Here is a 26203-nt window from a genome sequence, read left to right as displayed (position 1 = left end):
TACACTCATGTTCCCAATGACCTACAATTCCACAATTTTCACAGAAAGCATCATTAGCATTATTATCAATTGCAGAAACATTAGTTATTTTAGAATTAGTAGTAGTAAGGTTATCCAATTTCTGACAAATAGAGGTTAATTGAGATTGCAAAAAGGATACAGAATCGACGTGGTGTTTTCCCTTGTTTGCAAAACCTCTAGGATTCCCATATTGGGAATTATGGATCGCCATATCTTCAATAACCTGACCTGCATCATCAACATTGAGGTTCATAAACCTCCCATTAGCTGCAGAATCCAAAATTGCTCTAGAAGAATTTCCGATCCCATTGTAGAAAGCTTGTATCAACTGCCACTGTGCTAAGTTATGATGAGGGCACTCTCTCTGCAGGTCTTTGAATCTCTCCCAAGCTTCATATAGTGACTCATCTGGCTCTTGGGCGAAATTTTGAATTGCGCTTCTCAATAGAGCTGTTTTCTCTGCAGGGTAATACTTGTTATAAAAATTCAAAACAAGAGTCTCCCAATTAGTAATGCCAAGTGCAGTTCTATTTAAACCATTAAACCACAGTTTAGCTTTTCCACATAAAGAGAAAGGAAAGAGAATCTCCCTTATTTGGTCTTGCGTGACCCCAGCTTGCCTTATAGTGTTACAATATTGAAAGTAGTCAGCAATGTGTAGATTTGGGTCTTCACCCTTAGCTCTACTAAATTGCTTCCTTTCTATCATCGTGATGAACTGGGGCTTGATCTCGAATTGAACTCCCTCAAGATCTGGCGTAGGAGAAAGTTGGGGAAAATGCGCTAAAGATGGCTGAGAATAGTCGCAGAGCTTTTTAGGTGGATTTTCTCCCATCTCTAATTCTGATTCTGAAGAAGTGTCTGGATCACTAGAATCAGATGAAGGGTCTCTAGGAATTTCACCACCAGAACTCGCCAGTATTTGCTTGTATAAATTCTTTTGCCTATGGAAAGAGCGCTCGATCTCAGGATCGAAAGGAATGTAGCCTGATCTGGAACACCTGGGCATAAACAAAGAACTAGACAACAGATATGAGAACTGTCCCAAAAAAACTTATGTTCTCCGGGACGAAGGAAAATAATCTAGACTACAAAAGCAATTAGAAATAAAAAATATAACCGTTTCCCCGGCAACGGCGCCAAATTTTGACAAGCTAAAGTCGTATCACCTAATCAAAAGTAATTACCTAAGTCCTCTAACTAAAGTAGATAGGGAAGTAGGGTCGAAACCACAGGGAAACTAGTCTTTCTATTTCTAACTAATTAATAGCAATCAAAATTATTAGTAACAATTTGTTGTGATTTAAAGATTATACTACGAAGAATAAAAGTAGGGAAAATAAAATAAGAGGAATCAATGAATTAAGGACCTAGGGCATAGGTTCACCAATAAATAATATTCCAGGGTAAAACATAATAACCAATCATTAATGCATCAATTAACCAGATAATAAAGGGCTTTCGCTACGTATTACAATCACAGAATTAATCTACCGGTATTAAATCTCATCTCTCGAATCTCGACTTAACCATTTATAGATTAACCTGCCTATTGAAACTAGACCTAAACATCAATTCTCATCTCTCGAATCTCGAATCAATATTGTCAAACTCATGCATAAAAGATCAGGCCTAATCTAGTCACAGAGCATTAAATCAATCAATAGGAAATTAATATAGCATTGATAATTAACAACAATAAATTACCCCTTCATATTATTTATGGATCCCCATAAACCCTAGAAAAAGAACTACTCACACATAATTAAATCTAAACTAATCAAAGCAACAAAATAAAACATGATAGAAGGAATAAAATAAATAACTGAGATTAAGAGAAAAGAAATCGTTACCAAAGTAATCAGAATAAAGAGTTGAGTAAAGAACAAAGTATATAGTGTAGAGAGAGAAAATAAGCTTAAGTAGAGAGAGAAAATCTAAGAAAAAGAATTACAAAAGTAAAGGAAGAATAACGAAGTGTAAAAAAAGGAATCCTAAACTTGCTTAACAAAAACATATTTATAATAAGCAAGAATCCTAAACTAAAACAAACTAAACGATGCTTAAAAGATCTATCAGAGACACGCGCCCGACCGGGCGCCACACCGCCCGACCGGGCGCGCCTTTCTGTTGCGATATAAGTCTTCTTTGCCCGATCGGGCGCGCCATCGGGCGGACCACCGGGCGGACCATCGGGCAGACCACCGGGCGGACCATCGGGCGGACCACCGGGCGGACCATCGGGCAGACCACCGGGCAGACCACCGGGCGGACACCCTTGGGCCGCTTGGACTCCTCGTTTAGGCTCGTAACTTGGCCCAAACCAAATATCCTCTTTGGGGCTTTAATCATTCGGTCCAAATGCCTCGTCTTCACACAAGTCGAGCCCTTATTCACCGGTTTGATTACTCTAACCGATCTTGGGCTACGAAAGATGGCCGTGCTCCTCCAATGCTCGTAGTTGCTCCATAAAATCCCGGGAAAGTACTCCAAAGGTGCAATTCCCTACAAAACTCAACCAAAACTACGAAAACACTAGAAAACACATATTAGTAATAAAAATGGCTCTAAAGAGCCAAAACACTACTAATAATGACCAAGGGACGGGGGTAAAATACTACATAAACTAGACATATCAAGTATAAGTTAGGGAAATACTAAGTTAAACAAGAAAGACTCTGGTCGAGACTTTCAACCGTATCACATAGTAAATAGTTTAGTAAAACTCAGTGAAACTAGATGAGCTAAAAGGTCACATGAATGGAATAAAGTTGGGAATAATTCTACAATTGAAACCATCATGTATGCTATGATATGGAGTCGTCACATAACTAACATGCCTAGAGCATGTGACACATAAAGTACCTCAATATAAATCTAAGTATTAGATCATAAGATTATGATCAAGAACATCCAAAGTACTTAGATAAGTAAAAGGGATGAGTTCTTGACACATGGAAACAATGTAATTTGAGAATTGATATTGCAAGCACATCCTTAGCAAGGATCAAGATCCTTAACAAGGAAGCCATTGATAAGCACGAGCTAAAATGCGTCGTGGCTTGAGAATGGTAACATGAACATGCATCCATGTGAAATGTGCATAATGTGAGGTAAATTTCCATGATCACAAGTGATTAGGGTATCCCATCCAAATCACTGTGACCCGTTTGGAATAAAATCCAAGCAAAGCACCATTAGGAAATCTATTGAAATATATGTTGAGAATATTGTTGCCATAAAAGCCATAATAAAAAAGTTGTTTAATGGAAAGTTCATTGTTGAACGTTGATGATTGTAGGTTGTCAAGTTGAAGACCTCAAATCATGAGAATTAGTGGGAGCCATCACTTGGACAATAAATCCTTAATCACATATAATCCATAACACTCTCAAATTTTATCATCTTATTATGAAAGTATTTGATAATGAAGATGCTAAGATCTGCAAAGTAATAATAACTAAACCTATGCAATAAGTGAATGACAACATTCACAATGGCGTGAAAGAAATCAAGCATATTAAAATATGGGTATGATTTCCATTAATGTTTTGTGAAGAGTATTACTCTTAAAACATTTTGGAAAAACCATTTTTCATAAGATGAAACGATGAAAGAATTCATTGTGGAATAAATTTTTCTTCTAATTATTCCGCAAAACTATTTAATTGTGGTTTAGAATTAAATAATGAGTCCATCCGATTTTGAAAATATTCAATATAGGGTATCAAGACAATGTCTTGGATAAAGAAACACCTATTAAGTGAACATTGAATAATATAATCGAGAACTATCCCTAATCAAGGTCATTTAAATGATTGGATGATTAATGACCACTTGAGATTAGTGTATAGTATGATTTATAGCACTATTTCTTGTGCTTCAAGGACATGATTGTCATAAATCATTTGCACAGGTGTTGGTTTAGAACCATACCGAATCGACCTATGAGAATTCTTTAAGAGATTTAAAAATCATCATAAGTATATTTCTCATAATGGCTATCGGAACCTCTTTCCTCGATCATGGGTATAGCAAGTTCTCTTGTTTGAGTACTATTCTGTTTTGATGTCTGTCAAACGTCTATCGTACATGGGGATTATAACAGCAACATTCGGGCGGCTAGGTCCTCTTAGTAAGAGAAGCTTACATTACAAGACTTGGAATGTCCCCCTATTAAATAAATAGGGAACAATGTCTTTGTTGTTTACAAGGCCTCTCGATGAGCGAAACAGTAAAAATGCATGGCCATGCTCAGATGAATTTTGGAAATCATCTGCTTATTGACAGTCGAACTCGGATTTCAAGAAACATTTCTGAACGTAATAAGGATGACGAATAATCTTACCTTATAGTTCATGAAGAGACATTAAGTGACATAGGAAACAGGAGATACACTAATAGTGCACTTGTCTGGAAAGACAAGTGGGATATTGAAAGGAATGGTGTCCTTCGAACAAGTGTATTATTCCGATAGAGGGTTTGGAATCAATTACGAAGCTAATTATTCAGCAAGGTCAAGTGATCGGAATACCTAGTTGGAGGCTGCTTCCGATCAATATTATTAATGTATAATTAATATTACAACTTAATCTTGACTGAACCGTACGAGTCACACCCAATGAAGTTAACGATCCATGATGACAAATTAATCCAAAGAGAATTAATGAGTCATTAGAATATTACGAACAAAGACGTCGGATTTCGAGCTTAGAGATTCGGAAGCGAATCTCAAAAGTCAAGCCAAAATTTAGGAATTGGCGAGACGGGAAAATGATTCAAGTAATAAGTAAAAACCCTAGCCTCACAAAGGCCAAGCCACGCGAAAGTCTAGGGAAGCTAGCCACGCTGGCAGTGCGCCATGTGGCAGCACCCAGCCATGCCGGCCGCGGACGCAGGCCGATGGGTGGCGACCCAATCGAACCCATCTTGGGGCTCAAGGTTGGGTGCCACATGGTTAGTTCACATTGGATGTGAGTTCCCTTGGGGAGCAAGTGGGGAAGTGGTCCTCACCTAACCATGTGACACTTGTTACTTAGTGATTCCGTGGTTAATTTAACTAGGAATTGAATTTAACATTCTTTCCATGTGGGATCTTTTTGAGAAAAAGTCCCACATTGAAAGATGAGAGGATTTCACAAGGCAGCACTGCTTATAAATACCCAAAGCATAACTTGGGAATTACTCACTTGAGTTGAACTCAATAAGGCATCTCCCATTAGGTGAGAAAACCTTCAAGTTTGTAATACTCTAGTCTTTCTTAGTCTAGCCCCGGCTAAACTCCGGGGTAGGGGGCCGTACGGGTCGTGCTTGAGGGTGGACTCTGTTGGAGGGGTCACATTTAGGGCTCTTTCCGTTCTTGAGTCCATTTTCGTTCAAGTAAGAACTCGGGCGAGCAAAGCACGCTACAAGGGTAAGATCGTCTTTCTTTTCTCTTGTTAATTATGTTATTAATTATGTTAATTAATATGCTTAAGTTTAGTTGCATTTATTTATGTGCGGGGTCTTGGGGTCAGGTTTTGTTTTCGCGTTGTGTTGGACATCACAAAACCCAACAAGGTAGTTGTTTTGAGAACACGTGCTTTAATTGGTAGTTATTGACAAAATTTCCTTTTTGTTTAGTAATTATTACATTGATTCATAAAAGGGAACTATTTCGATCATTTTGAAAGGAATTATGTTTTAAATTCTAAATACATTACATGCGATTACTTCTATATATAGTCTAAAAATTGTCAGCCATTTTACGAACTATAAATTACTAATTTGGTAAAACATTATTTTTATTTTTAATTTATTTTCAAAAAAATTTGTATAATGTATTAATGGTTGGTTATCTCATACATTTGATTAAACACCCCTATGGCATATAAAAAGTATTTATTAAGAAAACATCCTGAAATTGTTGATTTCACTTGATTTTCTAGAAATATTTCATGTTTAATTAGATAATATGGAGTACAAGAGCTTTAAGTCTTTCTCCCATTTTGTAATGTCCAATCTTCTACAAAACTTTGTTAGAGGACAGCAGGTCTACAGGGAACTAGGGAAGGCTCTAGTAACAAAACACTTACGCTAGCCGGGCTTAGGCAAAGGCTTGTGATGCGTATGTCGATGCACCGACCAATTTATGTTATTCTTAATAGAAGATAATGTCAATTTACTTCTGTTCTAATCTCCATTAGTCTCATACTTATACAAGGTAATGCAAAAAACCTATAACACTAGACTTGTTTTGCCTCTATATAAAAAGATTCCATCAAATTTACGCATTAGTCTAGACTCCTAAGCTAAGGTGAACCTGTCATAATATCTCAATTAAAATATAAAAACCAAATGAAATTTGAGAATATTAAGGACAATTGTAGGAAAAAATGTTATGGGATCAAATTTATTGATTTAATTAATATTTAATATATCATATATGTATTGATCACCCATATTAACATACATTGATTTAATAGACACCCTCATATGAATGATTCACATGATTTTGTAGTGAAACTTAGACGATTTTCATGATCATATTACAAAAATTACATAATCAACTGAATCTATTTAGCAGATTGATCCTCCTTGGCAATGGGAGCCCCTGCTGACCTCGTAAGTTGCCTTACAATCCTACCAGTTTCAACGGGAAATCTTTCTTCATTGTTGTAGTTTGATTTTACGAAACCCGAACCTGTTTCGTTGAAAGAAGCTCCATTTTATAAGACATCTCCCACTGATTTAAAGTTCCATATCCCTTTTCCAGTATTCTTGTCATTCATGTTCATTATAACCTTTAACAAAAAAAAAGCTTTATTGCTTAGGTAATATGACTAAAGTTGGTAACACACTTGATTTTTAATTTATAATTTATTTTTTTTATGTCTAATATAAACCACTCTAATGGAACAAAAGAATTTACCTGTTTCGATCTAGAGTTAGGCGCGACAAAGAGGTTAGATTCACTCTTTATGCTAGGGCTCATACTTCCTCCTATGGCGTAAACTTCCCATCCTAGATATAAGTTGTTAGCTACATGAGCATAATCATGATGAACTCTCAAAACCATACCATCGTTTTTAGAATGCACCCTAAAAGGGACAACAATTGCAATGATCACCAAAGAAGAATAAAAATTATTTAGACCTTGGCATACGTTGGTGGCAGTTGGGGCCAAATCGGTTGTAGAAAACTATGACCTTCATGTTCTTGTCGTCCTTGAAATCATCATCATGGCCTAGTAGCATGACCTTATTGTGGTCGCGAAACCAGTTGTTGGAGATGGTAATGTTGGTTGAGCCAAGAGTTACATCGATGAGGCCATCTTCACTCCTGTAGAGGGTGTTGTGGTCTATCCACACCTTTGTTGAGCTAAGCAATCTAATGGCATCCCAGTCCATTTTGCTCATTGGCAACAACTTTGCACCAAGTCCCATAACTGAGCCTGCTGCTGGTTGGGATCGACAATGGTGAATTCGCAACCCGTGGACGATCACATTAGTAACCTAAGTGTACCATGAAGAAATAAGCAAGTACGATTTAGTCATGATGCATACATGTAAAATTTAAGCCGTTAAATTCCAAATAGTTGGATGACAGCTAAAAAATAATATGGTATGGATATATTAAGAAATGATTGCCATTTACAGGTATTGTTGAAGTTTAATTTAATTTCGAAATGTGTTCATCTGAATGAATAAAAGATCTTTTTTGTTATTTACTTGGAAGTTACTATCTACCAACACATTTTTATCAAACATCATATTTTCTTGAAGAAAAAAAAAGTAAGTATAAATTTGTATGGAATTGAAGTTTTGCATGCAACAACCATAAATCCAAAGAGAGTATATATGTACATACCTTGTATAGCATGAGGCATCCATTAGTAATATGAACGGTAGCAGCTCGACCATCAATGGTTGTATAGCTACCAACAACTAGAGTCCTTTCAAGTTTAATCTCCATGCCTTTTTGAAATGAGATCCATACCTTCCCCGGTACCATAGTCACTTCATACCTAAGAGTTCCCGGTTTTGGACTCATTGCATTATCACTAGGATCAGTGACTACATATTTGTTCACATTTTTACCAATGTTGTTAAACATTTTACCTGCAAAACCCACCGAGCATTTTGCAATGTCTTCCCTACTATTAATCCAATTAGGATTTCATCGCCAACAAACATCAATGGCATTAAATGTTGCAAGACCGGATTTCTTACCCAAACATGTTTTTGGTACCATGGCTAGTATAAAAGAGTAAACGAGCAAAGATACAAATTTACTAGCCATGTTTGTGTGGGTAAGAGTTTAAAAGAGGGTGTTTATGTGTTTTAATTATTGTTTTGGGTGATGAAGAATTATTAAGGGAATAAGGGATGTATTTATCAGAAGAGGTAACGCGTTTTAAATATAGTTTGATAATTTTTTTACGCTCTTTTTTCTGTTAAGTTTTTAATATTTCCATTTAGCAAGGTTTTTTTAGCACCCAAATAAGCTATTATTAGTAAATAAACAGTTGATGTAAAACTAAATCAACTTATTATACTTGCATTATTATGAAAAGTTGAATGGTAATTAGAAACTATACTAGGTGATCATTGTTTTATTTTGTGGCAATATTATGTACTCCGTATGTGTTAAAAAATTAGGAAGGTTTATAAAAAAGTAAAATATTAGTTGTTATTTTCTTATTTGATGTAATAATGTTAAGGGATCATAAAAGTCAATTATTAATTACCATATTTCACCAAATAATTCAAGCTCTTAGGTGGAAAATATGTGTGATTTTTATATGTACTTCAAGCTACCCTTTAACATCTAATTATATGTTTAAGATAAATCGAAGGTAAAAATTGTTCACTAGAAATGGACACACTTAGTATGAGGCAATAGATGAAAACTAGAAAGGATGTGCTTGAAGTATAGCTAGGTTAGAGCATGCTTAGATTCCCAAGGCTTTATCCTGAGTTTGATGCACATCCTCTCTTAGTAGGTAATCATAAGTAGGAAAAATTGCCACCATTAATCCCAACTTTGCCTCGTCCACCAATAATAATCCCTATTATCGTTTATTCACCATCACTCCCAACTTTGTATGGGATTAATTTCTATTACACACAAATGACTTGGAACCGGTTGAAGAGGTAAATTTTGCTGACTTGTGATTAGTTACACACGTGTCACATCATGATAGGTCAAAATTAAAAAAAAAACAAATAATTAAAAAAAAAAACCACAGCCACATCCACTTCCACCACTACCACCCTCAATCTTGCCGAAACCCTAACCCTAACCCTCAATTCAACCAGAAAACGGTCGGCCAACCTCTGACTTCCACCAAAAACCACCGACCATCCTCCACCACCTATCCTCGACCCTCGAAACCACCTACACAGTCGGTTTTCGTGGCTAATTGTCGGGGTAGGGGATGAAATCGAGGGTGTGAGAAGGGAAAGGCCTCTACAAGAAAACGCCCTATTTCCGATGAATTACTTCCGATGGCCACCTAAAACCGTCGAAAAATACGTAATTTCCAATGGTTTTAAAAGCCATCGGAAATTTCCGTTGGTTTTTTTAAAAAATCCGATGGATCAAGCCATTGGAAATTTTCGATGGCCTTAAAATGAATCGAAAATCATATTTCCGATGGCTTAAGCCATAGGAAATTTCCGATGGTTTGAAAAACCATCGAAAAATATAAAATTTTTGTTGGTTTTAAAAGCCTTAGGAAATTTCCGATGGTTTTAAAAGCCATAGGAAATTTTCGATGGCCTTAAACCATCGGAAAACACAAACTTTCCGACAGTCTTAAAAGCCATCGGAAATTTCCGATGGCTTTTATGAAATAAACCATTAGAAATTAATTTAATTAAAAAAAAGAAAGTGGAGAACCCTAATTATATACGCCCCCCTTACCCTTCCAGCCGCCCCATACTTTCTTTCTTTCTCATTTCCCCTCTTGTATTCTCTCTCCTCATCTCCTCTCCTATTCTCTCTCCTCTGGGTGTCCTCTTCCTCTCATCCCCCCTCCTTCTCCTTTCTTCTCATTCTCTTTCTTTACTCTCATCCAATGTCATTCCTCAATCATCACGCCGCCGTAGCTTTTTTTATAAGATTTTAAATAAATTCAAGGTCCAAAGGACAAATTCGACCATGAAAACTCTAGATCTAGAGTTTTCATGGTCGAATTTGACATCATAAAACCAAACTCGAGGTGAAATTTGAAGGTAAGTGTTTATTTTGTAAATTTCTTTCTTCTACAGTTAGTTGCTTTTGAGTTTCTTTTCCCTTTTTTTTTGAATTTTTTCGATTGTGGTTGGTGAACTTTTTGGTGGTTGTTGCCGTTAATGTCGTATAATGTTGTTGGGTGTGAATTTGTGGTGGTTTTTTTTCTTTTCTATATTTTTTTTGAATTTTTTTGCGTTGTAGGGCATGGTTGTTGCGGTGGCTGTTGTGGTTGGTTAGTTGGGTTTGCGTGAGGGTAGGCCGAGGTGGGTTAAAAGTGGTTGGTGTGGTAGGGTTAGTATGGTGGTTTAGGATGAGTGAGTTTAGGTTGTTCTAGGTTGCAAATTAAGGGTAGGAAGATATATGCGCGGGTGAATGGGTGGTTTAGGGAATTTTTTTTTATTTTTTTCTTCAGTCATTTCCGATGGGCTGACCATGGGAATTTTCCGATGGAAAAGTGGCCATCGGAAATTTCTGACGGCTTGGCCATAGGAATTTTCCGACGGAAAAGTCCATCGGAAATTTCCGTAGACATTAAAAACCATCGAAAATCTTATTTCCGATGGCTTTTCCATCGAAAAAGTGCAAATTTCCGACGAAGGACTTTCCGATAACCATTTTCCGACATAAAACCATCGAAAATCATATTTTTGACGGATTTTGAGTAATTTCCGATGGATTTAAGCCATCAGAAATAGGCTCTTTTTATGTAGTGAGGGGTGGGTTTCGAGGAAAGGGGGAGGGCTGGGCGCCGTTTTTCGACAGCGGGGGAGGGGTTTTCGGGGGTGGGTGAAGGGAAGGGGTGGGTTTCGAGGGAAGGGGGAGGGCTGGGCGCCCTTTTCCGGCTGCGAGGGAGGGGTGTTTGGGGGTGGGGGAAGGGAAGGGGTGGGTTTTAAGGGAAGGGGGAGGGCTGGGCGCCGTTTATCGGCAACGGGGGAGTGTTTTCGGGGGTAGGGGAAGGGAAGGGGGAGGGCAGGGCGCCGTTTTCCGGCAGCGGGGAAGGGGTTTTTGGGGATGGGGCCGATTTTTCGGCGGGGTTGGGGTGGGGGTGTGGTGTTTCCGGGATAGGGGTGGGGGGCTGGGCGTGGTGGCAGCTGCTGGGCATGGGTAGTTTTTGGGTTTTTATTTTATTTTTTTTTATTTTTTTAATTTTTAAAAATTTTTAAAGCCAAGTATAGGCTAACACGTGTCTTGTAACCTGTAATACTAGGTTGGATGACAGGTTGGGTGCAATAGAAATTAATAGGGTATAAAATTAGGAGTGATGGTTATTAATCAAAAGTAGGGATTATTATTGGCAGACGCGGCAAAGTTGGGAATAATGGTGGTAATTTTTCCTAATAAGTAATGACCCCCTACCTCTTTTTACTATAAAATAAAAAGGATAATCGATGTATTTACTTGTATTTTGAGTGTTGAAAAGAGAAAATAAGATAGTGAAACATGTGATGAGGAGAAAGATGGAGAGAATTGATAACTTATATAGGAAATAAAATATTTGTTGCTTTGCGGCTGCTGCTGCGGTTTGCTGCGGCTGGTGCCGTGGCACGGCACGGCTGCTGCTGTGCCTAGCCGCGGCTGGCCGGGGCTGCTAGCACGGTGTGCTAGCTCGTCTTGCCCCTAGCATTCAGATGCTCGGGGCACACCGATGCTAGGGGTATTTTCGGGAATATGGTCGATTTATTATTATTTTGCGCGTCTCGTCTTTTATCATTTTAGACTCGACTTCCGACGATCGATTTTGACGCTCTAAGCTCGAATTACCGACGTCTAAATATTTAACACTCAGGCGACGAATTAATTTCTTCCGAATTAATTCGTCGAGTTGGTTCGCGTATATTTGCTTGGGTGTGACCCGAAGGGTTCAGTCAAGATTAAGCTGTAATATTAATTATATTAATATTACTGATCGGAAGCGGCCTCCACCCAGCCATTCCGATCACTTGACCTTACTGAATATATAAGCTTTCTAATAATTCTGAACCCGCTATCAGAATAATACACTTGTTCGAAGGACACCATTCCTTAAAACTATGCATGCTAAATGTTACTCCCTTTATCCCTTGTTTATTGCCCTATCCCAATGTTCTACTTTCCTAGACTTGGTATAAGGAAAAAGGAAAAGTGGGGACCAACTACTTTAATTAACAACTTAGAGGAGAGAAAATGGATAATAACCAAAATAAACCCATGCACCATCCCAAATTCTCTTTAACTCCTAACCCATGGATTAAATGTGATTTAAGATTTATTGTCCAAGTGATGGTTCCCACTCATTTTCATGATTTAGATCTTCAACTTGGCAACCTACAATCATTAACGTTCAACAACGAACTGTTCATTGAACATCTTCTTTATTATTGCCTTTAAGGCAGCAATATTCTCAACATATATTTTAGTAGACTTCCTGATGATGCTTTGCTTAGGTTTCTCTCCAAAAGACTCACAATGATTTGGGATACTCTAATCACTTGTGATCATGGAAATTTACCTTAAATTCCCGCACATTACACATGGATGCACGTCCATGTTATTATAGACACCCAAATGTGTCTCCCCAAAACCAAACCCAGTGATGAATACCTTTTGCGTCGAATGATTATCGAATGAGGTGAAAGTGTGAAAAGTCAAGTGTTGCGGTTGGTTTTTATTAAATTTTTTCTTTCTGTTTTCGAAAACAACTCTATTTCATGAAAGCAGCCAATCCAGTTTAGTTTTGTCCATGACAAGGGTCCAATAATAGTGTAGTTGGATGGGGCTTGCAAAGAGCTTTCCAACGATATATTATAGGCCCAATTTCGATGAATAATGAGGAAGTTATGGCCAAAATACTAAACAAGGCCCGGTTTAATCTTTACATGCGGCCTAATGATCTAGGGGAGGGCCCAATGTTAATTATTATTCCTAAAGTTATTAGAATTAATTATAGTCTTCTAGAATTCTCTAGAAGGTTCTCTTTAATCCTAATAAGATTAGAATTAATAATTAGATTTTGATAAAGTTTTATTTAGAATAAAATACTATTTTATGAAAAATACGATTTCAGTTTTCATACGGACTTTACAAATCGATTTTGATTGATAAGTGGATTCTGTGTTTGAAAGCGCGTAGGAATCCAGTCTGTCGCCAAACGACAGGCTTGTCGCCACGCGACAGACCCTGTCGCCAAACGGCAGGGCCTATCGCCACACGATAGAGCTTGTCGCCAAGCGACAAGGTCGGTTTTGCAGCGACAGAGTGGAGTTTTATTCCTTATCAAATTCTACCTATTTCCGGACTGTTTTCTTATAAATAGGGTCCTGAACCTCCGTTTTTATTCATTCAAAATCAATCAACATCTACAATCAACAATCATCATCTACATTCATCAATTCTATACTATCATCTCTCTAGCTTTTCATAACAAAATTCCGCATTCACGAGATCTAGACACACCTAGCCAAGTTCGAAGTTGCCTTCACCCTAGACGTGAAAGGTTATAATTTCTGAGGGTTTGGTCCCTAATCTTTATTTCAATTATTTAATTTGATTGTTTGATTTTATATTTTCCTTGAAGTTACTAACGTGTGTATTTTGTCATTAGAAAGAGATATGAGGCATCAAAGTATGTTTGTTATTTATTAATTCCTAGCATCATGCTTAAGTTGTTATTATTGCTTTCTAGTATCATGTTTAGGGTGCTTCCTATGCTTTCTAATATCATATCAATATCATGTTAGTATCATGCTAGGGCTAAAGCTTTGATTTTTATGTTTAGTGACATGCTAGGGTTTGTTATTAATCTTGTTAGTATCATGCCTAGGATCTTGCTATTATATTTAAGCTTTATTATAAACATGATTATAATGATGATTATGATGATTATAATGTTGCTTGACATTATATTATTGTTATTGCTTGATCACGCCTTTTATGCATGCCTAAAGGGAATTGGTTCTTGCAATCACGCTTAATAAGATAATTAATAATCTTGTTTAGGGTTAATATGATTATAATTCAAGTGATCGCCAATAATAGTTTTGCTTGTGCACTAAATTCAACCAACATAGATAAACAGGTTTAGGGTTAACCTATTGTTTGCATGTTAGTCAGAAAGCGCACATGAATACGAGAAGAATAAAGTAGAGGCCTATTATTAGGGCAGGTTCATCTCTTTTAGGTTGGATTTGTACCTTCATCCCCGAACCCTATTTGGTTCAAGACCTTTTGGAGTTGACGATCTCCTAGATCGTTAAGGGGTGTAATTTTCACCTTGTGAACGGTTTACTAGTTCCTAAAACTTGTTGGCGACTCTTTTGCTCTAGCTTCCTTCCCTTTGGACACCACCATGCTTAAGTGTATGATCACAGTGGGGTTCAAGTTTGGGGTAATGCTTGAAATATTCCCTACAGTTACCGTTCTCAAGCCACGACTTATTGTTAGTTCGTGCTTATAAATGGCTTCCTTGTTAAGGATCTAATCCTTGTTAAGGTTTGTGCTTGCAACATCAATTCTCAAATTGTATTTGTTTCCACAAGTTAAGAACTCATCTTGTTACTTATCCAAGTACTTTGGATGTTCTTGGCCATAATCTAACGATCTATTACATAGATTTAGGTTGATTAGTTCTATATACATACTTCACATGCTCTAAGCAAGTAAGTCGTGTGACGATTCCATATCGTAGTGTACATGATTGATTTAATTATAGAATGATTCTCAATCTTTTACCACCCACGTTACATTTTAACTCATCTAGTTTCACTGAGTCTTGCTAAACTGTTTGCTATGTGATATGGTTGAAAGTCTCTACAAGAGTCTTTCTTGTTTGACTTAGTATTTAGCCTAGCTCATACTTAGTTCAAACATTTTACTTAGTTTTATACATATGGGTCGAAAGTCTTTCAAAGTCCTTCAATTCATGTTTAACACGGTAAATTCCTTTACACGTTCAAACATTTTATTAAGTCTATACAATAGATCTTAATACCCAATATGCACTAAGTATCGTCTTTTTCTTGGTCCATTGTGGAAAATACTTTCAAATATAAGTATTTAGCATTTGATAGTTAATTTATAACAGAGATCGTAAACTTCTTTTTGGACCCTACAAGATTGACTCTTGCTCCCACTAAACTTCTTATTCATAAGAATTTCTATGTTTCTTCATAAGTCAATCCATTTATTCACTTTATGAGAAAACACGTTCCAATTCCTTTATGCAATGCTTTCTTCAATCCCATAATGGATTTCTTAAGCTTGCTTTCAAATATAGCATTAGTTCGATTTTCAAAACCTTTAGACTATTTTCATGGTCACTTCCAAAATCCTATTTTAGGAAGGCGGTTTTGGTATCTATTTTTCCATATTTCATATGTGCAATATTGCTAGAATAACCACGAAAAGACTTGAGCATTCCGATTGGTGAATAGGTTTTTATTAAAATCAACTTCGTGAATTTAATTATATCCTTTTCAACCAATCTAGCTATGTATGCATACACATTTCCACATTTGTTAGTTTTCTCCTTGAAAACTTATATGCGATCGATGGGTCTTTCACCCTTCATGCAAATCAATTAAGTTTTAGATATGATTTTCAAACATGGAATCTATTTTGGATTTATTATTTGGAATTTGGATTTGTCGTAGCTATCTTACAAGACATTATTCCCTTACTATCTAATAGTAAATAGTATCCTTGTAAGTCTTAGGTTTATTTCTAACTAAATAGAAAATTTATAGGATTCAATCCAAAACTTTGGTGAATTCTATACTTAAGGGGTTATTGCATCAAACACTGAGTTTCAAGGCACTTCCAAAGCCCTTTGATTATGTGGATCTTACTCCAACTTATCAGTAGTTTTGTGAGTAATGAATTCTCTTTTAAGGCACTTGTAAAGTCCTTTTGAGTATACTTGATCAATCATTATCATGAAGCCCTTTTGAGTCTTCCATTCTCATTTCTAGTTTGTTGCTAAGCTCGATAGTCATCGAGTTCATTTTCCTCCCACTTGTCGTTTTGGAAATGTGTTACTTTCCAGAAAGACACCACTTAGAGCAACAAATATTATGTTCTCATTTAGGTTGTGGAGGTAATGCCCGTAGTCTCAATTGAATGCTTACAAAGAGACATGTATATTGTCTTTAGGTAAAAGTTCGTTGTGAAACAAACGGTTAGCTCCCACTTGAGCTATCGTAGCCTTTAATGAGCCATTAAGCTCCCATTGAACCACTTAGCTCTTACTAAGCCGGTGAGCTCCCACCGAGTCACTTAGCTCCCATTGAGCTAGTGAGCTCCCACTTAGGCTAAGAGTTTAAGACATATACATGAAAAGACGTTTAGAAGTTAATTCTATCCATAACTGAATATGGTGTCCTTTCTTAGATCTTACATTTTGTTTAGTGTAACATTAGTCATTTCTGCAAATCTTTAAGAACTTTATAGGAAGGAATGTGATCCATCATTGTTCGAGTCATTTTAAATGGCATCGAGGTCTCCGTGAAGACACACTATGTTCTTTGTGGAGATATTTATGAAAATTTCAATTTCATAACTTTGTGATTGTCATGCTTGGCTTAAGAAAACATCGCTTGATCTAATCTAGACGTTTTGATATCTTGCCAAGTCGATTTTGTACTTCATTGAACTCTTGAGCTATTCAAGGTCAAGTTTATTCACATTTGATGAATATAGCCATATTCTTTCAAATTCTTCGTGAAACGTTGAAGTAATTGAATTCTCTTTAGCTTTCAGAGTCAATCTTCTATACCAAGAACAATAGCTCTTTACTTTGTCGGATTTTAACAAGTAAGACTTGCTTATCTTAGAACGATTCTGAATCGATCAACTGTCAAGAGCTTATATAGCCTTAAGTACGTTCTTGTTAATGTGACATTGTAAAAGATGTTTAGAACACAAATCATGCCTATGATTTGAAATTTTTGAGTTTTCATGTTAGGGAAATGTTTGTTTATAATCAAGCATTCTTAACTCATGGTTTAGACAAACATTCCATTCAAATAAATTTGCAACTATTGCTCTTTACTTTGAATGTGAGTTTTTCCGTATGTTAACAGATTTTTTGCTGATTATGGAACATAATAACCATTTATTTGTTCTAGCCTTAGCTTAAAAGGTCTTTAAAAAAAACATACGACCTTACAACTGATGTAGATCTTCTTGCTTCATTCTAAGCTTGTCAGTCAATAACTTAGGTTAACTTCAATAGTTTGAGGTCACTTTCAAAGTGTAACACTCAAGCAGTATCTGATACTTGTGAAGATAATAACTTGCTAAGTTAACAAGAAAACTTTAGTAGAAATGGAATCTAATTCCTTTTCTTTGTTCCTTGTTTCCTATATTTCTTATCATACTTCATCACATAATCTTTAAAAATCATTTCTTTAAGAGTCTTTGACTTGTATACTTTGTTAGGAATAATTAAGCATCTAATGCACCGTATAACAAAGTTCCATCTTTTCCTTTAATTCGTACTTGAATTAATACATCAATGAGCTGTACTCATCAGCATTGACAATTTTGAGTTTCCAACTTGTAGACATCTACTTTTGGCCTCCTGTCTCGACAGGAAGTGCAATGACGATAAAAAAACCATCTTCGTGTTGCATTAACGTGAAGAACACTTATGGATGACTGATTGAATTGCAAGAACATAAAAATAAACTAGCCAAACCCAAAAACAAAAGCATTAAGGTCCAATCAACTAAGCCGATCATAACTAGGCTTAAGCCCGAGCTTAAACCCTAAAAATGACGGATTTAGAGGCGCTTAGGTTAAAATTAATGCTACCGTAGATAAATCCGCGTGCATCTCAATGAGTCGCGCTAGTCTGGGGCGCGCAACTCACAAGGTAGTGCGCAACACCCAGCGCAACTGCTAGAGATGCGCTTGTGAAAGATTCAGAATTTCATAAAAATATGAAATCGAATCTTACCATAATACCGCGCAAGACAATCAGTTGCGCTGCCTATAGCAGCGCAACTAATTTACTTGCGGTGGGATGTTGTGCGTAACCCATTCAGCTGCGCACGACACCTGCTGCAGCAGAATGCTCAAAACCCTAATCGTACCCATTCCCTATAAATAGGGGCTTAATACGAGGCTCAAACAGACAGAATTTAACCTAAAACTCTTGCAGAAACTTTGTGAACTTGTGTGCTAACAAACCCTCTTGTCCTAAACACTCACCCCCTTTAATAGTTGTTACTACGGTGGAGGTTCCCGAACAAGAAAGAGTCCATAAGTGTTCTAAACGAAGATCTAGCAAAGAGAAGTGGTAAATTCCCGAGCACTTAGACCAATCACCTTTTTTTTATTGTTTAAAACAACTTTAATTAATTAATTAGTGTTGTTTGATCACTTTAAACGGATTTCTAATTAATCAATTCCACATAGTATCTTGCATTAAATAAGAATAGAATTGAATAATTAATTGTTGATTGATCACTTAAGCCAAGGCGAATCTTGTTTATTTTGTTCTTTTCACAAATTTGAATTAAATAAAGAATAACGACTTTACAATGTAATTCCTGTTTGATCAATGCGCGTAAATAAAATCAACTAACTTCGTTTTAGGTATTGCTTTGCATATATTGTTTGGTGATGAAATTGTGAAAAAGGAAGAGCTAGTAGAGGTCGTAACTAGGGCTAGAATAGCGATTCCTCCATAAAAGGAACGTTATTTTAGTACCCTCGCTCTCGAACTCATTTCTGGTACACGTAGACCAATTTGGGCATGGGTAAACTTACTATTCGTGCTAATTATCCCTTGAACTCTACTTGGGAGAAAGGCATGAACGAGGTTTATGAGTTTTCCTAAAACTCATTGGCGACTCCTGCTTGTTTCTTACAAAAAAGCGTGATGAGAGGATCATTTCTAATTCAAGGTCCCCCAAACAGTCAGGAATTCAAATCCTAATTCACCCTAAGAAGTGTAAAGTCCTAGGCTTTTAAACGCCCATGGGCATTTAAGGAGAAAGATCCCCTACGATGGGAACACCCTCCTTACAGTGGCGACTCCACTGGGGACTTAGAGGTTACAAGATTAATTCTTAGTTATGGTCCAAGGTTTCCAACACTAGGTTGCCTATGGGTTATAACGAGAATTAACTTGGGTAATCTCTAGTTAGAGAGCGAGACCAGAACGCATAATATCTTCCTTTTTCACAAAAGTAAAAACCAAACAAGCAACATTGCATCGTGCATAATCATAGAACACTTAAACCTTTGGGGATTGGCTCATTGACTAGGGGTTGCCAACACTAGGCTTCTATCTCGAAATCAATAACAATCATCCCACCCATATCGCCAACAAAATGTTGGGAGGGCTATGTCATGAGTTAACACGTTGAGTGATTGATTTGTGCATCGTTCCTTAAGATATGGTACCTTTGGACACCCAAGCTTATGACCTTAGAATGGCATTTTGTGAACTTTGGCTTATTGTATGCTTATGTGATTACATGACTATGTGTGACGTGTTTAGGATAGCTTTTTTCTTTCTTTTAACTTGGTTTAGGTTCCCAATTACGAAGTTGTCCCTTCGTAATTTTAAGTCGTACTTGAGGGGTAACATAAAAAAAAACATCAAAAAAAAATCAAAAATGATGAAATACAAAACAAAAAAAAAACTGCTCGAATTAAAAAAAGTTGCACGAGCAGGTGGCGCGCGCAACTCGTTGAGTTGCGGGACCACGTCCAGCGCAAGAGCCAGGGATGCGTGTGCCTTTCACGCGCAACCTGGTTCCTTGCGCGCGCCTACTGTTACGAGCCTTTTTGATTTTTCGAAAAACAAATTAGCTCGTTCAAACAATATCTTCATTGAAGAATTGTTTAAAGGTGATGTTATCCGTTCGAATATATCTTGCGTTCTTTCTTCTTCTTTTGTCTCCTAAACAAGCGTATCGATTTACTTATCCTTTTGTACTTCTTTTAGGGCCGGTTTTCAAGCTTGGGAACAAAGTCTCCCGGGCGCTCGCATTCTAGGTTTACCATTAAACAATCCACCCCTTTCAAACCACCTTCCCTCAACAACTAGTTCTAGTCCAACAATAATATCAACTATAGAGCAAATTCAAGAAGAGATTGATCATTTTTGAGAAGAAAAGGCTCAAGAGGCCGAGGAGAGAAGAATTAAGAAGAAAGGCTGAAAAGAAAAATGCCGAAACTTTAGCCTTGCAACAAAAGATGGAATAACTATCCATCAAAGAAAAGTCATTGGAGAAGCTTGTTCCTCGTTCTACAATTGGGAACAAGTACTTCGACGCAGAAAAGTTTGCTCCTCCTACAGGACTTACTTTACCAGAAAAGTTCGTAGCTACGGACTTGCCAATATTCAAGGTGACAAATAATCCACAAAACCATTTAATGTCTTTTACTAGCACTATGGCATTAAAAGGAGTTGATCCTAAGCTTTATGCTTTGACTTTCCCTTTATCTCTAGACCCAACCACAAAAGAGTGGTACTATGGGCTAGATCCAAAATTCAAAACGACATGGGAAGATGTAGTCTCGGCTTTCATTACCCAATATGAGAATAAAATAGAGTTCAAATCGACTCTACGTGAACTTGAAATGCTTAAGCAAGGCGACGATGAAGGTTTCCTTGCTTTCTATGGTAGATGGCGAGAAAAGGCGGCTCACCTTGACCAAAGGCCACCTGAACTCGAGTTAGTACAAAAGTTCATGACAATTGTCATGAAAAGTACAACAAACATCTACGCTACCTTGGTTTAGACACTTTTCAAAAGGTCTATTCTGTGGCTACTAGGATTGAAGATGATCTTGCTAAAGAAAAAGCAAATAAGCCTCATCATCATCAACCTAAGAATAACTACAAAAAGGGGAATGATAACACTTCATCCTTTATTGATGTATTTGCGACTTCTACGCAATACAATAGCACGATTCAATATCACAGTAATGATCCTCGAATAAGATGGATAAAAGAAAGAAAATTTACACAATCCCCTATGAGTTACAAAGAGTTACTAGAAAAATTAAGCGAAAAGGGTTTACTTGCACCAACAGGGCCAACGCCACTACTACAAAAATGGTCAAAGGAACCTATAATAAAAGACCTGTTGATTAATTCAACGACTCTCTGTAATATAATAGATCTGATATTAGAGATAACGAGTCTCTTATGTATCAAAGGGCCCACCAAAAGATGGAGGGAAAAAAAAAAGAGACCCGTAATTGACTTAACAAGTCTCTTATATGTGTAAGGGCCCACCACTTAAAGCATTGATAAAAAAACCCTATTCTTTCTCTTCATATTCCCCATTTCAATTCCCATCACAATTCATCCTCTTCACGCCGCTTTCCTTCTCTGAAAATGATAAAAGCTCTCTATCTACAACAATGGGTTGTCCATTACAATCCTAGATCCTCTCTCTCTCTCTCTTCTGAAACTGCTCATTCAGTCCTTCCTTTTCTCGGTTTCTCATTCCTCCTTTTGGTCCGGCGTTCCGCGGCTTCTCGGTGGTGGTGTGAGGTGTCTACCTCTGAAAACAATTTCAGATCATATTTGGTATAAATTGTAATTGTTCTTCGGTATTCTCTGAAAATTTTGATTTTAAGGTTTTTTATTTTGATTTTTTTTTCTGATGTATTTTTCTTAATTCAGTGAATTGGGCTTCAAATTATGTAAATTTCCTTACTTTTCTCGTCAATTTATAGTAATCTTCTTGTTAAATTTGTTCTTTGTTTTTTTTTTTTTGCTAATATATCGATCAAAATCCTCTATCGAATCATTGTTTCTCTAATTTCCTTGCTGTGATATTAACTTTCTTTGATTTCAGCCTCAATACCCTCTCTTTTGCATGAACTTCCAGATCCACACAAATTGAGGACACAAAATTCATGAACTTCCAGATTTTTATTTTTTTCATCTCATCAATTTGAAGTGTAATTTGCATGTTACATACAAATTAAGTATACAAATTACTAATACCAATTTATAATTTAGCTCCTCAATTCTGCCAATTTTTAAAGAGCATAAAAAATTAATTAAAATGCAAACCGCAAAAAAAAAAAAAAAAAAAAAAAAAAACAAAAAACAAAAAAACAAAGAGACTTGTTATTTGACCTAACAAGTCTATTTCATATAGTTAAACAGACCCCTTATATCAGACAACGGGTCTCTTTCTCTTCGAAACTATCAATCTCATCGCGTAAATAACAGACCCGTTGTCACTGACAATGGGTCTCTTTGTCCGCACAAACAGACCTCTCATGAGAAAGGGTCTCTTAATCAAAGAGACCCCTAAGGTAGAGACCCGTCCAGAGGTGGTCTCTCAAGCATATTTCAACGGGTCTCTTTGCCCATTTTTGTAGTAGTGCGCCACCCATTCCACCAGAAAAATGATACGCCCAATGGGATGGAAATGCTTATTGTACTTATCATAGAGGTGTTGGGCATGATACTGAACGTTGCTATGTCCTAAAGCACAAGGTGCAAGATCTCGTAGACGATGGGAGAATTCCCACGCTTAAGCCTAACAATAATGTATCCCCATTAGGGGCATTTCATATTGATGAGGAACATATGGGAAGTGATAAGTTCAATCCTTTGGACTATATCACACCTATGGGGAAGCCTCTAACCACAACACTCGTAGGGGCAACTAACGAAGTGTGTAGATTATGGGATGACGACTTTCAAGACTTATATGTCTCTAAGTACGCCACCGTCCCACCTCCACCTTGTCTACAAAATGAGACAAGTGGAGAGCTTGATTGGGATCATTTCTTGGGGAAATCACAAGATTTATCAAATCTCTCCTTGGATGAACAATGACATCAAGCACAACTCATGGAACATCTTGAAATGGAGGCACACTCAAAACCTATAGAAGAAAGTTGGTTCACGAGTCCTACAACTAACCCAAATGAGATAGATCATCTAACTCGATCTGGGAGAGTTTATCAAGCACCACCAAATGGATCTTCGACCACTCAAAATCAAACTCAAGGTCAAGCTCAAAATTCAATACCACGTCCACTTGGGCTAGAAGATCCACTGGTCAAACAACTTCGCCAATCCAAGGCGAACATTAGCATTTGGGAACTCCTAAGTACTTCTAATGAACATTGGAATTCTCTTATGAACGTTCTAACGGCTTTGTCCGTAAGTACAGACACAACACCCCAAGATCTCATTAACTTGCTTACTAGCGAGAAATCCGACAAATCAATCATTTTTACTAGTGATGATTTGCCTTCAATAAAACACTACCCACAATAATGCATTATACTTAACTGTAGGGTGCAAGGGATACAACGTCCCTCTTACTTTAGTGGACAATGGGTAAGCTGTAAATGTATGCCCATTACGAACTACAAAATATCTAGGTCTTAATCCAGAAAAAGACTTCTAATCGGCAACACAAAGCATTAGGGCCTATGACAACTCGAGGAGATTGGTGTGTGGAACTGTTAAGCTACCAATTACCACAGGCCAATTCAAAAGATGGTTGAATTTCATGTAGTGGACATTAAACCTACATTCAATCTTCTTCTGGACGTTCTTGGATACATGAGCTTGGTGCAATACCATCCTCACTTCATCAAATGATTACGTTGAACTATCGAGGTCTTCCAATGACTATACATGCTTCTCCTCTCAAAATAGCAATAAACCATCAATCACTTCTAGAAATAAACCATGATAATGATGAAGAGGACATGTGGGAATTCGCGACGGAGGCAATTTGCACACTAGAAATGGGAAAGCCTTGAAGAATTATTCAAGCTTGATCCATACTCCACCCCAATAGTAAACAACATCTTATTTAAGAGTAGTTACTTTCAAGGGATGCCCTTGGGAACAGGATTGAAGAAGTCTCTCTTACTTCCTATCCCAAAGAAAAGCTTCTCTTTTGGATTGGGATACAAACCAACCAAAGAAGAACTAGGATCTCACGATGCTAAAATCAAAGCACGTAGAGACAACAATAAGAAAGGGATAATCACTTTACTCCCATCCTACAATCAAACCCTTAATGGACAATTCATTAGGGAGGGAGAAGATTACCCATGCTATGACTTTCCACAACCACTAGTTCTAGAATGTATCAAGAAGCTTGGAATCAAAATATTCCACGATTGCTACTTCTTGAACGACGATTTTGAAATCATTCAATTAAAACACCCAACTCCAGGGTGCTATGATAGGCAAGCATTCAACTTGCTATTTGGACTAGAGCAAAACCATGTTGCTACAAATCAGAACGCCATCCAAGATGAATCTTTTAACCCAGCCTCGTTGATCACCCCTTCTAATGAGACCTTCGAGCATGGGTGGAGGGAATCTTTCAAATGGACCAATCATAAAGGTGATAAACTGGAAATCATCACTAGCGAAGGGAGGATGTTTGAAGAATCTTACGATGAGTCCACTTTAGATTTTAAGGAAGCTGAAAATTTAGGCCTTGTGGCCATTACTGAGTCTTTATTTTCTAGTTTTAAGGACGAAGATCCCAAAAATGATTATTCTCTTGATGTACTTTCTTTTGATTTTAATAATATGAGCTCTATTTCCGAGTATATGCCTTCTCTTGAATCTTTTGAATGCTATAATAATCAATCTAATGAAGATGATAATATTAACAAATTGGTTGAATTAATGAATGAACGAGAAAAAAAGAACCCTATAATTGAAGAAACTGAAACAATTAATATAGGAACTAAAGAGAACAAAAGGGAAGTCAAAATTGGCTTAACTTTAAATTCGAAAGAGCGATCGATCCTCATATCAACGCTTAAAGAATTCGAAGACGTGTTTGCTTGGTCATACAAGCACATGCCTAGAATAGATAGGGAAATTGCGGAACATACCATTCCCTTGAACCCTACTTCTAAACCAGTAAAACAAAAACTTCGTCGAATGAAACCTGATGTCGCTCTGAAAATAAAAGAAGAAGTACAAAAGCAATTAGATGCAGGTTTCATTCGCATATGTAATTACCCAGAATGGGTAGCGAACATCGACCCAGTCCCTAAAAAGGATAGACGAGTTCGCATGTGTGTCAAGTATAGGGACCTCAACAAGGCTAGCCCTAAAGACGATTTTCCTCTACCTCATATTGACATATTGGCAGATAACACGGCTGAACATGCGATGTTATCCTTTATGGATAGATACGCAGGTTACAACAAAATTCTAATGGCAGAAGAAGACGAAGAAAAGACATTTTTTATCACCCCTTGGGGTACACATTGCTATACAGTCATGCCATTTGGTCTAAAAAATACAGGAGCTACGTACCAATGAACGGCTACGACTCTCTTACATGATATGATGAATAAAGAAATAGAAGCGTATGTGGATGATATGATTGTAAAGACCAAAGATAGAATGGAACACATAAAAGCTTTACGCAAATTCTTCACTCGCATAAAAGAATATAAAATGCGATGGAATCCACAAAATGCGCCTTCGGAGTAACTTCTGGCAAGTTACTCGGATACGTAGTAAGCACAAGAGGTATTGAGATCGATCCCTCTAAAATAAAGGCAATTGTTGATATGCCTCCCCCTCAAACGAAAAAATAAATAAGGGAATTCCTTGGTAAACTACAATACATAAGTCGATTTATCAACAAATTGACTATGACTTGTGAGCCAATATTTAAAAAATTGAAAAAAGAGGAAAAGCATGAATGGGACGATTAATGCCAAAAGGCTTTTTAGAAAATCAAAGATTATTTAACAAGTCCACCAGTCATAGCACCACCAGTACCCAAACTACCTCTTAGGCTATACATCACAGTCACAGACACGGCCACGGGGGCCATGTTAGCACAAGAGGTAGAAAAATTCGAGCGTGCAATATATTACATAAGTAAAAATTTCATTCAATATGAAACAAAATATAGCACATTGGGAAAAACAAGTTTAGCATTAGTGTGGGCAACTAAAAAATTACGACATTATATGCTACCACACACTACTCATGTGATTT

At 37.1% G+C, this 26203-nt stretch overlaps 1 non-coding gene and 1 pseudogene across 1 annotated transcript; one reads left to right on the top strand and one right to left on the bottom strand.

The window, feature by feature from the left end:
* Positions 1-362: 362 nt before the first annotated feature.
* LOC145593289 (small nucleolar RNA R71) lies at positions 363-469 on the top strand. The gene has a single exon (XR_014102647.1). It is a non-coding gene; the product is annotated as a small nucleolar RNA R71 (small nucleolar RNA).
* Positions 470-6579: 6110 nt separating this feature from the next.
* On the bottom strand, positions 6580-8301 carry LOC145590607 (putative pectate lyase 4; annotated as a pseudogene).
* Positions 8302-26203: the final 17902 nt, after the last annotated feature.

The sequence above is a fragment of the Chenopodium album genome, chromosome 18 (genome assembly GCF_948465745.1).
Source record: "Chenopodium album chromosome 18, dcCheAlbu1.1, whole genome shotgun sequence".
Lineage (NCBI taxonomy): Eukaryota > Viridiplantae > Streptophyta > Magnoliopsida > Caryophyllales > Amaranthaceae > Chenopodium > Chenopodium album.
Note: the sequence above shows the minus strand (reverse complement) of the source record. Positions and strands in the feature narration are given on the sequence as shown.